Genomic DNA, 13,183 nt, shown 5'->3' with positions numbered 1-13,183 from the left:
ATAAGTTTAACAACTTTGGGTCATCAACTCTTCCCTCGGTATTTGTTGCTCATAATGATGAAGTGAGAAAAATTTGGCATGAGCGATTTGGTAACTTAAATTATCTCTCCCTTCAAAATCTATGTAAAGAAAATATGGTGACAGGTCTTCCTATGGTATCTTGTAGAGATGGTGTTTTCTCCGGATGTGTACTCAGAAAACATCATCATAATAGTTTTGAAAACATGCATCTTGGCACGCCTCAGCCCCTTTACAGCTTGTGCATAGTGATTTATGTGGTCCACTTCCAGTTGTTTCATTCTTTGGCTACAAGTACTTCTTAACTTTCATTGATGATTTCTCTAGACGCACTTGGCTATACTTCTTAAAACTCAAGAGTGAATTATTTAAGATGTTCTTGTCCTTTAAGGCCTTTATTGAGAAACAATCTAGACATCAAATTCTTAAGCTAAGATTTGATAATGGCGAAGAATATGTTAACAAAAAATTCATCAACTTTTGCACTGAGCATGGAATTCAAATGCAACATAATGTTCCATATAATCCACAACAAAATGGTGTAGCTGAAAGCAAGAATCGCACCTTAAAGGAAATGGCTAATTGTATGCTTCAATCTAAAGGATCTTAGGAAATTATATATCATGGAGCAATGGAACACATAAAATATTGCCAAAAAACACAGAAAACACATAAAACAAGAGAGACACAGATATACGTGGTTCACCCAATTTGGGCTACGTCCACAGAGAAACAGCCAGTCCTTCCTTTTATATTATCTAGCGAACTGAAGAGATACAACCTACAACAGATCCGTTGTAATTCCCTCTTCTCTCTCACTCAATCTCCTCTATCTTCTCGCTCAGAATACAGATCTACGTAGACGCAATACAATTCCCTCATATATAGTGAGGGGTTGCTTTCTAGGGAAAAAACCCTAAATTAAACATAACTTCTATTGTTAGGTCTCTGCCTAATGAACGGCCCAGACTGACTACGAAATTACAACATTTTACAAGGTAATTTTACATTTATTTTTAGCTTTAGGGGCGCAGGGCTCCTAAAGGTCGCAGCACCCCCCCCCCCCCCCCGCGCGGGACCCCCCTTGCAGCAAATATTTTACAGGCGGCGGTTCCACCCCATTACGAACTAGGGTCCAATGCAATGATACCTTTGAATACAGAAGATAATCAGGCTCCACACCCAACAATCTCCCACTTGGAGACTGATTATAGAAACTCCATTGTTGCTTCATTTGCTGGACAATGACTCCACTTTGGACTTGGTTGTTTCTCATATTCTTCATCATACTTGAAGACCAATTGAAATTGAGCAGATTCTCAATTTCTCCCTGGTTACAACTTTTGTTAACATATCTACAGGATTCTGGCTAGTGTGTATCTTTTCCAACTTCAACTGTCCATCTTCCAACGTTGACCATATGAAATGGTACTTGAGTTGTATATGTTTAGTCTTGGAATGAAATGCATAGTTCTTTGCAAGATGTATGGCACTTTGGCTGTCACTGTATAACCTGCCCAACTCTTGCTTCTTACCCAATTCATCCAGAAACCTTTGTAACCAAATCATTTCTTTACTAGCCTATGTAGCAGCAACATAGTCTGTTTCTGTTGTCGAGAGTGCAACAACACTTTGCAGTTTTGAGACCCAACTGATAGTTGTTCCACCTATAGTAAACACATACCCTATTGTGCTCCTCCTGTTATCTTTATCACCCGCCATATCTGCATCAACATATCCCTGTAGAGCAATGTTTGAACCACCAAAGCATAATGCTTGATTTGTGGTACCTCTCAAATACCTGAGAATCCACTTCACTATCATCCAATGTTATTTTCCTAGATTGTTCATGTACCTGCTTACAACTCCCACTGCATGTGCAATATCAGGCCTTGTGTAAACCATTGCATACATTAAGCTTCCAATTGCTGATGCATATGGAACTTTAGACATATGAGCCATTTCTTCCTGAGTCTTGGGACACTCCTCCTTACTTAATTTGAAATGGCTAGACAAAGGTATATTAACTGGTTTTGCATTCTACATATTAAACCTTTTCAACGCCTTTTCTATGTACTCACTTTGAGACAATGTTAATTTGCAATTCTTCATGTCTCTAGTTATTTTCATACCAAGGATTTGTTTTGCAGCTCCCAAATCCTTCATTGCAAATGTGTTTGCCAATTTTCTTTTGAGCACATTTATTTCCTGCATGTTAGAACTTGCAACAAGTATGTCATCTACATACAATAACAATATAATATAGTTGCCATCATTTTGCCTTTTGAGATAAACACAATGATTAGAGTAACATCTAGTATAACCTTGTTTAGACATAAACCTGTCAAATTTTAGATACCACTGCCTTGGACCCTGTTTTAAGCCATACAAGCTCTTCTTCAACCTACACACTGGTTTCTCCTTCCCTTTTACCTCATATTCTTGTGGTTGCTGCATATATATCTCCTCCTCCAAATCCCCATGGAGAAAGGTTATCTTTACATCTAACTGCTCAAGATACAAATCTTCAGGTACTACTAGACTTAAAATAGTTCTGATTGAAGTCATTTTAGCAACAGGAGAAAATATCTCATAAAAGTTTATACCCTTTTCTGTGCAAACCCTTTCACCACAAGTCTAGATTTATACCTTTTTCTACCTCCATCTTCTTCCTTCAACTTGTAAACCCATTTATTCTACAATGTTGTTTTACCTACAGGCAACCTGTCTAAGTCCCAAGTCTATTTATGTGCTAAGGAGTCCATCTCTTCTTTCATGGCTTGCTCCCACTTCTTCCTGGTTTCTACTTGTACTGCTCCTTCATAACATTTTGATTCACCAGAATCAGTCGACAATACATAATATAATGAAGGAGAGTATCGTTCAGGGGGTCTACTTATCCTAGTAGATCTTCTAACACCACTTACAGGTGTTTGAGGTGGTTGTTGTTCTAGATGTTGATCATTATGATTTTCAGGCACCATCACTTTTTCTGTGATCTCGTCAAGCACTGTGTATTCTTTGTTTTCTTTTTCCTTTTTCTTTTCCTGTAGTTGATCCTTATACAAAACATTTTCATTGAATATGACATCTCTGCTCCTAATGATTTTGTGTTTTTCATAATCATAAAAGCGATAACCAAAATCATTAACACCATATCCAATAAAGGTACATTTCTTTGATTTTTCCTCAAGCTTTTTTCTATTTTTTTTATTAATGTGGACAAAGGCTTCACAACCAAAAGTCTTTAAAGAAGACTAGTTTACCTTTTTAGCTATCCATGCCTCCTCTAGAATACCACCATCCAAGGAACTTGAAGGCCCTCTGTTTATTAGATAAACAACAGTATCTACAGCATCTACCCAAAATTGTAAAGGCAATCTTGCATGCAATCTCATGCACCTTGCACGCTCCATGATTGTCATGTTCATCCTTTCTGACACACCATTTTCTTGTGGTGTTCCTGGAACTATCTTCTCTCTGTGAATTCCATTCTCTGAATAGTACCTATTAAACTCTTTGTTGCAACATTCACCTCCATTCTTTGATCTGAGACACTTCAACCTTTTTCCTATCTCATTTTCAACCAAAGCTTTTCATTCTTGAAAGTATCAAATACATTAGATTTATTTCGAATACAATAAATCCAGGTTTTTTTGGTTTCATCATCAATAAAAGTAACATAATAACAAGAGCCACCAAGAGATGATACCTGAGAAGGTCCCCATACATCTATATGCACAAGCTCTAATTTTTCGCTCTTCTTTCTTTCCCAACTCTGAGGAATCTGACTCTCTTCTGTTTTCCATAAACACAATTCTCACGGAATTTTAAATCAATATGCTTCAAACCTGGCAACAAATTTCTTGAGTGAAGAATCTGCATCCCCTTCTCACTCAAGTGCCCAAGCCTATGATGCCACAATGCCGTATCTTCTCCTATAGAGGTTAAAGCATTAACATAATTAGAAATACCATTGCATAAATACAAAGTACCAACCTTTTTCTCATTTTGTTATTACTAGGGATCCTTTAGTGACCTTCTAGGTTTTATCTATAAAAGTAATCACACGGCCTTCACCTCCCAACTGCCCTATTGAAATAAGATTTTTCTTCAGATTTGGAACATGTCTTACCTCCTTCAATAGCCATTTATTTCTATTCTTTTGTTTTATGAAAATTGTACCCATTCCAATGATTTTGCAGGGTTTATCATCACCCAATCAAACATGTCCAAAATCTCCTTGAACATAATCATGAAAATGTTCCTTATCACGTGTGGCATGGAATGAGGCCCCTGAATCTGCCACCCAGGCATCAATAATATTTTCTAAAGAAAGAATCAAAGCATCTTGCAACACATCACCTGTCACATTCACTTCATGATTGTTTTCTTGTTGCGTGTTTCCTTCTTTTCCCTTCTAAGACTTACATTCTTTCTTCAGGTGTCCTTTCTTCCTGCATTTCCAGCACACTATCCCCGATCTGGACTTGGATCTGCCTTTCCTTGACTTACTGCAATATCCTGGGCTCTTTCCTCTTTCCATTTTTCTTCCCCTAGTCTCTGTAGTCAAAGCATTACCTGATGTCTCACCAGAGGTTTTCCGTTGCATTTCCTTGCTAAGGATTGCACCGACAACATCATCAAACTTTAAAGTACTAGATCCAGAAATAGAGTTACTAATGGCCATAACTAAACCATTCCAACTTTCTGGCAATGAGCATAGAAATAACAAAGCCCTAACTTCATCATCAAAAGTTACCCCTACATAACTTAACTAGTTGGTAACTGCATTAAATTCATTTAAATGATCAGCAACAGATCCACCTTCTGACATTTTCATATTAAATAAAAAATTCATAAGAAATACCTTATTTGAGGCCGAGGGTTTTTCATTTAGTTTGGCCAATGTCGAAATTAAACCCTCTATTGTCATTTCCTTTGAAATATTAAATGCTACCGATGCCACTAGGCACAGCCATATTGTTCCAAGTGTCTTTCTGTTGAGAATATCCCATTCTATTTCTGTCATACTCATCGGCTTCTTTGCCTTTCTGCTCAATGGTTGGTACAAATCTATTTGATACAGATAATCTTCCATCTGCATCTTCCACAGCTAGTAGTTTTGGACGTTAAACTTTTCGACCCTAAACCTACCATCTTCCGCCATTGCTCCCACTCGAACCAGGATTCCTTCTCTCCTGCGAGTTTATCAGCCAAATAGACCTTCAGCTCTAATCCCAATTGTTAGGAAATTATATATTACAGAGCAATGGAACACATAAAATATTGTAGAAAAACATAGAAAACACATAAAATAAGAGAGACACAGATATACGTGGTTCACCCAATTTGGGCTACTTCCACAAAGAAACAGCTAGTCCTTCCTTTTATATTATCTAGCAAACTAAAAAGATACAACCTACAACAAATCCACTATAATTCCCTCTTCTCTCACACTCAAAATATAGATCTACGTAGACGCAATACAATTCCCTCATATATAGCGAGGGGTTGCCTTCTAGGGCAAAAAACCCTAAATTAAACATAACTTCTACCGTCAGATCTCCACCTAATGAACGACCCAGATTGACTACGAAATTACAACATTTTACAAGGCAATTTTACATCTATTTTTAGCTTCGAGGGCACTGCCCCCGATCCCCCCGCCACGGGGGGCTCCCAAAGGTCGCAGCCGCCCCCCCCAGACCCCCCTTGCAATGAATATTTTACGGGTGGCGTTGCTGCCCCATTACGAACTGGGATCCAATGCGGTGATACCTTTGAATATAGAAGATAATCAGGCTCCACACCCAACAAAGGACTTAGTCTTAATTTTTGGGCAAAAGCAATTAACTGTGCAAATTACATAGTAAATTGCACTCCTACTAAGGTTTTAAAGAATATCACTCCAGAAGAAGCATGGAGATCAATTAAACTAGATGTAAGTCACTTTCGTGTTTTTGGAAGTGAAACATGGGCTGATATTCCTGATGAGAAACATAAAGCCTTAGAACCTAAGAGTGAAAAATGTATTTTTGTTGGATATTCTAAAGATGTCAAAGAATATAGACTTATTCTACTTAAGTCCAAAAATTTTATCGTTAGCAGAGATGTAAAGTTTGTTGAAAATATATCGACCTACGAGCCTAGTTCGGCGGATGTGCCACCTCTCTCTATCCCTTCTACTTCTGAAAATATTTCTTCTTCAGATGATGACAGCAGGGATTACAATCCCCCCCACCTTCTCAGAATCCTCCTTCAGCTCCTCAGCTTCCAAAATGGGTTCGTGCTACTCGGGATGTAGCAAGTGCTCTTGTAGGTGATCCTACAAATCAGCAACGTACACTTTCTCAGTTCGATAGAGCCTCTTCTTTACTGGCTCAAGCTTTAGTGAATTATGATCCTGACATCTTTGCAGAAGCGTCAGGCCATCCAAATTGGGACGCAGCTATGAATGAAGAATATCATTCATTGTTGGCAAATGATATATGGAATCTTGTTCCTCTTCCAAAGGGATGAAAACTTGTTAGATGCAAATGGGTTTACAGAACCAAGTTTGGACTAGATGGAAAAGTTGATAAGCATAAAGATCGACTTGTTGCTAAGGTTTTTTCACAAGTTGAAGGCATTGACTATACTGAAACCTTCTCCCTTGTTGCTAAGGTTTTTTCACAAGTTGAAGGCATTGACTATACTGAAACCTTCTCCCTTGTTGCCAAAATTAACTCTATCCGCCTTATTCTTTCCCTTGCTACCTCTTTCAAATGGGAAGTCCATCAGATGAATGTTAAATCTACCTTCTTGCATGGGAACTTGCATGAAGAAATCTATATGGCAAACCTCCTAGCTTTATACAAGCTGACTCCAGCCTTGTATGTCGGCTTAAGGAATCACTTTATGGTCTCAAGTAAGCCCCTCGGGCTTGGTATGCCAAAATGGATAATTTTCTTTTAGATACTAGCTTTTCTAGGTGTCATTCTAACAATACTGTTGTTAGGTCCCTATACTACTATTGTAACCCCTTATTGTTATTAGTACAACCCCCTTATTATATTGTTGTGCACATGTAGTTCCATATTATTACTATTGTGCCCCATAGAAGCCCACTATTGTTATTATTGTGCCCTTACACTATTATTGTTATGTCAGCTCTGATTATATTATGACCCCTTAAACTCCTATATATAGAAAGGAGGTCTTGTCACTTGTATCATCCAAGAATTGTTCATTTGTGTAATGTAAAGGAGGTTGCCCCCTCAAAGAATCTTATTTCTAAGGCGTTGATCTATCTTTTCTATCTTTTTGTGAGCTGGTTTCATAACATTTGGTATCAGAGCTTTGGATTCTAGGGTTTCGCTGCTCCAAACAGGACATCGTGGCATTTTCGCTATAACTTTTTTTCTGAGACGTTGCAGAAGCGAAAAACAAAATCCATTTGAGACGAAATCTTGCTGAACCTCGGGTACGTATTTCAGATCTTGTCTCGCTATATTTTCAAAGATATGATCTGAGGAAGTTAGGGTTTTTACAAGCTCCACAATTTCATCTAAAACATGTCATCGTGGAATTTTCGCTATAATGTTTTCGCTATGAAGTTTCAGAAGCTAAAAAAAAAAACCATTTTAGAAGACATCAATCTGCACCTTGGGTCCAAATTTCAGATCTTGTCTCGCTATATTTTCGGAGATATAATTTGAGGAAGTTACAATTTTTGCAGACTCCCGAATTACATCTTAAACAAGTGACCTTGGGAAAATCGTCATAACTTTCTCTCTGAGTATCATATTTAAATTTCGTAAGAAGTTACAGAAAGAGGAAATACTATAGTTTCTTGTTTATATTTTTCAGATCCAAAGGTCAAAATATTGACACGTGGCACTTCATACAAATTTTGCTCTTCTGAAAAGGTATATAATTAGGTCATATTGGGAGACTGTGCATAACTCTTTCTTAGAGAATCAAATTTCAATCAGACTGGTGGCATTCAAAAGAGGATGCAGAGGGCTACTACAGGTCATGATTTCAGAACTGGAAAATCTGAAATTACAGAGTTACAGTCGTTTCAAGATCGAGCTCCTAAAATCAAGAAAAGGCAATATGAGGAAGTTTGATGGCAAGGATCCAGTAAATTGGATACTACAGATGGAGCAATATTTTGATCTACATGAGGTGCAACTGTTACAAAAGGTACGTATTGCATCTTCATATTTAGAACCAGATCAATTTTTATGGTATAAAGGGTTGTGTTCTCGTAAAGCACTTGTCACTTGGTCAATTTTCACGGAAGAAATGATAGCACATTATGAGGATACAAAGAGTAACACCTTCTTTAGCCAATTGATAAATATCAAACAAAAGGGTTCAATGGCAGAGCACATTGAGGATTTCAAAAAATTGAATATAAGAGTAAATGATATTCCAGAGAAGAAAAGGATTGATGTCTTCATAGGGACTTTAAAGGATAACTTTCAACATGAGGTTCGTCTTTGGGAACCTGATTCATTGGAGAAAGCATTCAGGTTGGCAAGAAAAATTGAGAGCAGAATTATGGAAACAAGGAATCCTACCACTCACAAATATAAATATAGAAGTTTTTTTTCTTCTAGCCTTCCACAACCTACAAGGCTTACATGACAACAATTGGAAGAAAAAAGAGAAAAAAGACTTTGTTACATTTGTGATAGCAAATACACTAAAGGTCATAAGTGTGCTGAGAAGAAATTATTTTACATAAATTGTGAAGAGGAGGAAGAAAACGATCAAGAAACATCAAAAGAAGAGGATATACACTAGGAACCAACCCCAAAGAAAGAAGAAATGAATCTGAACATATCTTTTAAAGCATTGGAAAGAATTACCACTCCTCAAACTCTCAAGATAGAAAGACATATCAAGAAGAAAAAGGTTCAAGAAGTAAAAGATCACATCGAGAAAGAAGAAAAGAATCCAACCATATCTTGTAATGCATTGGTCGGAAGTATCACTCCTCAAACTATCAAAATAGAAAGACATATCAAGAAGAAAAAGGTAATAGTGTTGATTGATTCGAGCAGTACGCATAATTTTATTCATTGTAAGATAGCCAAGGAATTAAATTGCTTCCAAGATCCAGCACCAGAGTGTCAAGTGATGGTTGCAAGTGGAGGAACCATAAATTGCTCTGAAAAGTGCCATAATATCAAGTTGTCGTGGGATAATATGTATTGAATAGCCCAATGCTTTCCATTCCAATGGGTGGTGTTGATGTTGTACTAGGAGTCCAATGGCTACAATCCCCGGGTACAATAACTTTTAATTTTCAAGAACTTTTCATGAAATTTTTTTCGGAAGGAAAGGAAGTTGAATTAAGAGGTATCACAGGGAAATCGAGAAAGATAATCATCTCTAATGGAATGACAAAACTTCTAAAGAAAGAACAACGAGGCGTGATTGCACAATTATGTTCGCTAATGGTTCCCACATTAAAATCATCTATTTATCCAGATCTCCAAAAAAAAATTGGACAATCATTCCAAGGTATTTGAGACTCCCAGAGGTCTCCCACGTATTCGTGATCATAATCATGCTATTCATTTGATTCCAAGAAGTGTTCCTCCAAACATTAGGCCTTATAGATATCCATATGCCCAAAGGAATGAAATTGAACATATGGTTGCAGAAATGGTAGAGGTTGGTATAATTATCCAACCAAATTTGATAAACAAAGCAAGGAATGAATGTAAGAATGGTGAAGCAGGGTGGGAACTCATTCAAAAGTTGTTGAAGATCCCAGTTCCAACAATATTTCCAGAAATTGACAAGGAAGGAAAAATCATATTGGAACCTGGAGCAGTCATAGAAACAAGAACTTACCTACTGAAGATTCCACATGGGAGGATAAGAATTTTATACAGAATCATCAAGAACTACTCAAGCGTTGAGGACAACACTTTTTGAAGGAGAGGGGCATGTTAGGTCCCTATACTACTAATGTAACCCCTTATCGTTATTAGTACAACCCCCTTATTATATTGTTGTGCCCTTGTAGTTCCCATATTGTTACTATTGTGCCCCATAGAAGCCCACTATTTTTATTATTGTGCCCTTACATTATTATTGTTATGTCGGCTCTGATTATATTATGACCCCTTAGACTCCTATATATATAAAGGAGGTCTTTTCATTTGTATCATCGAAGAATTGTTCATTTTTGTAATGTAAAGGAGGTTTCTCCCTTGAAGAGGCTTATTTCTAAGGCATTGATCTATCTTTACTATCTTTTTGTGAGCTGGTTTCATAACAACTGTCTACACCAAGAAAGTGGGTAAGTCTCTTATCATTCTTGTTCTTTATGTTGATGGTCTTATCCTTACTGGTAGTGATCCCAACCTTATAAACCATGTGAAATCCAGCCTTAAAAAGTAGTTTGAAATGACAGACTTAGGACACTTGCATTATTTTCTTGGTCTTCAAGTCTTGCAATCCAAGGAAGGTATTTCGCTTTCCCAGTCCAAGTTGCATGTGATCTTCTACGCCACTTTCACATGGAAGACTGTAAGCCAGCCCATTCTCCCTTTCAGTCTGGAGTCAAACTTTCAGTCACTTGTACTTCCCCTAAAGTTGATGCTACCTTATACCGTCAACTTGTAGGAAAACTTTTGTATCTGACCCATTCTCGTCCTGACCTTTCCTTTATTGTTGGCCTTATTGCTCGGTTTATGAAAAACCCACATGAAAATCATTGGAAATCAGCTAAATGAATACTTTGTTATGTTCAAGGTACAATTCAATTTAGGATTCATTACAGTGCAGAAACATCTCCTCTATTGGTTGTTTTCACTGATTCTGTTTGGGCTGGTGACCCTGATGATCAGAAGTCTACTCCAGGTTATGTGTTCACTCTTGGTTTTGGACCTATTACATGGGCTTGTAAGAAACAAAGTGTCATTTCTCTTTCTTCAGCAAATTAGAGTATCATGGCACCGTAGAAGCTAGTAAGGAAGCCCTGTGGCTTTGTCAGATCCTGTCAGAGTTTGGCTTTCAGTAGCAGCATCTAACTACACTTTGGTGTGGTAATCAAAGTGTCATTCAACTATGCAAAGATCCAATCCAACATTAGCGCAGCAAACACATTGAACTACACATGCACTTCATCAGAAAGCTCATTCATGACCATGTCCTTGAAGTGCAATATTGTTCAACAGATGATCAAGTTTCAGACATCTTTACAAAGGCTCTCACAGAGGCAAAGTTTACTAAACTTCGATTTATGGTTGGATTTCAGGAAGTTGTCACTAAGGGGGGATAGGCTCTAATGCCTCCTTCCTTCTCCTATTGTGTCATATTTATACATCCTTCAATCCTATCCCAAGTTGTTCTTAAGGGGGGATGTTAAAATATTCTGACACATAGAAAATAGTTAAGTATAACTTGGTCTAGTGTAGAGTTAGGTAAAGTTGTTTCTTTACTATGTACTTTTGTAACTTACAATCTGATGGTCACGATATGTTCTAGACATGAAGTGATCTGACGGTTCATTCTCTCCTCGATATTACTAACACTTGATCTATGGCTTAACACCCGATTGGTCCATGATCTCTATTAAAAGAGCATTGAGGGTCATTTGAAGGGTGACCGTTCATGAGGGAAGCTTATATAAATTTTCTTTCTTTTATTAATAAATTGCCTGAAGTGGTCGCGTTGGCTCAGTGGACTGTTTCCCTCTTTGAGGGTTTTAACCATGTCAAAAATACTAGTGTATTGATCTGTGATTTGTTTGTGAGCGGTGTCCTTTGGTGTTCTATCTGAAGAACTTACCCTGTAAATTCCTACATGGATAGACTCGTATAAATATACATATCTAAATTTATTATTTGATATGCAGTTATATAACATTGCTCTAAATTTCTATTAGGTGTGCAGCTATATGGTCATTGCACAAAAACATGTAAAACCAATATTGATATAAAATTCTCAATCACTAAACCATAGTCTCTAGACCAAATCTATTAGAGATCGTTTTAAAATTATCAAATACATATAAGAGAGAGCAATTCTAAGTTAGTCGGGTAATTAGGCTCCTTGGAACTTTGGGCTCTTTCTAGTTGAACCATTTTGATATTTTTTTTAATAATTTTATTTTATTTAACAGTTGTTTGTTTTGTAAATTAATTGTTTTTGACGAATCAAGCAACGGAGAAAATTTCAGTAAATGAACATAAAAATTTCATATAGTCATATAAACTATGAAAGTTCCACTATGACAATGCCGTCTATTGTTCAAGGCTTACTTTCAAAAGCATGTACATAATTTTTTTTGTCAAAGTTACACAACAAAGCAACATTGTTGCAATTAGCGACTTGCACCCTTATTGCTCGCCACCTGAGTAGAGACGGGAAAAGAATTAAAAAATGTCATATTTACTGAAGAATCCACAATAAAAATCATTTTCCGTCAATGTTTCAATCCCAATTGAGATTTGAAACGTTGACGGAAAATGGTTTTTACTGTGGATTCTCCAGTAACTGTCTAAAAATATATACCACAGATGTCTTAAATCCAGAAATATCATATTAATATAAAAAATCATGCTTTGTAAATACACAGATGGAGTCAGGCTCCCGGGAAGATATGATCATGGAAGAAATGTCTAGGGGGTCCCATGAGGTTTAGTCTGGTATCATTTCTTACATGGGAACCTCGGGCTCTTTCCACTTCACCCATTTTGATATTTTTTAATATTTTTTTAATTTAAATTATTAATTAGTAATGGTATATTTCATAATTGTATTTATGAACAAGTATCACTTGCTATTATGTAAAATTCTGGAATACAGGCGAGAAACGGTTACAAATTCCATCCATGTTTCATCTGTTGATTCCAAAAAGTTTTTCCGAGAAAATATTATATCCTAAACCCATTCCTAAAACATCTATTCTAAATAAGTTCTGCTTATACAACTTACAAAAAAACACCTAAAATCTCTACGTACTTGCAATACATCCTCTACTATTAGCATTATGGAAAACAAAAATACATGTCGCCATTTTCATCATTGACCTGGACTTCTTCTTCTCCATTCACCATCTGAGGCAGGGGTGGCTAGTCTAGATCGGTGCTTCGAAAAAGGGAGTCCTTGTTCTGCATTGTTGGGCTCTGACGGTTCTATGATTTATCCTAGG

Source organism: Pinus tabuliformis, chromosome 7 (assembly GCF_031772625.1).
Source record: "Pinus tabuliformis cultivar Carrire ecotype Pingquan chromosome 7, CPIR1, whole genome shotgun sequence".
In the NCBI taxonomy this organism is placed as follows: domain Eukaryota; kingdom Viridiplantae; phylum Streptophyta; class Pinopsida; order Pinales; family Pinaceae; genus Pinus; species Pinus tabuliformis.
This window is presented reverse-complemented; position numbering follows the sequence as displayed.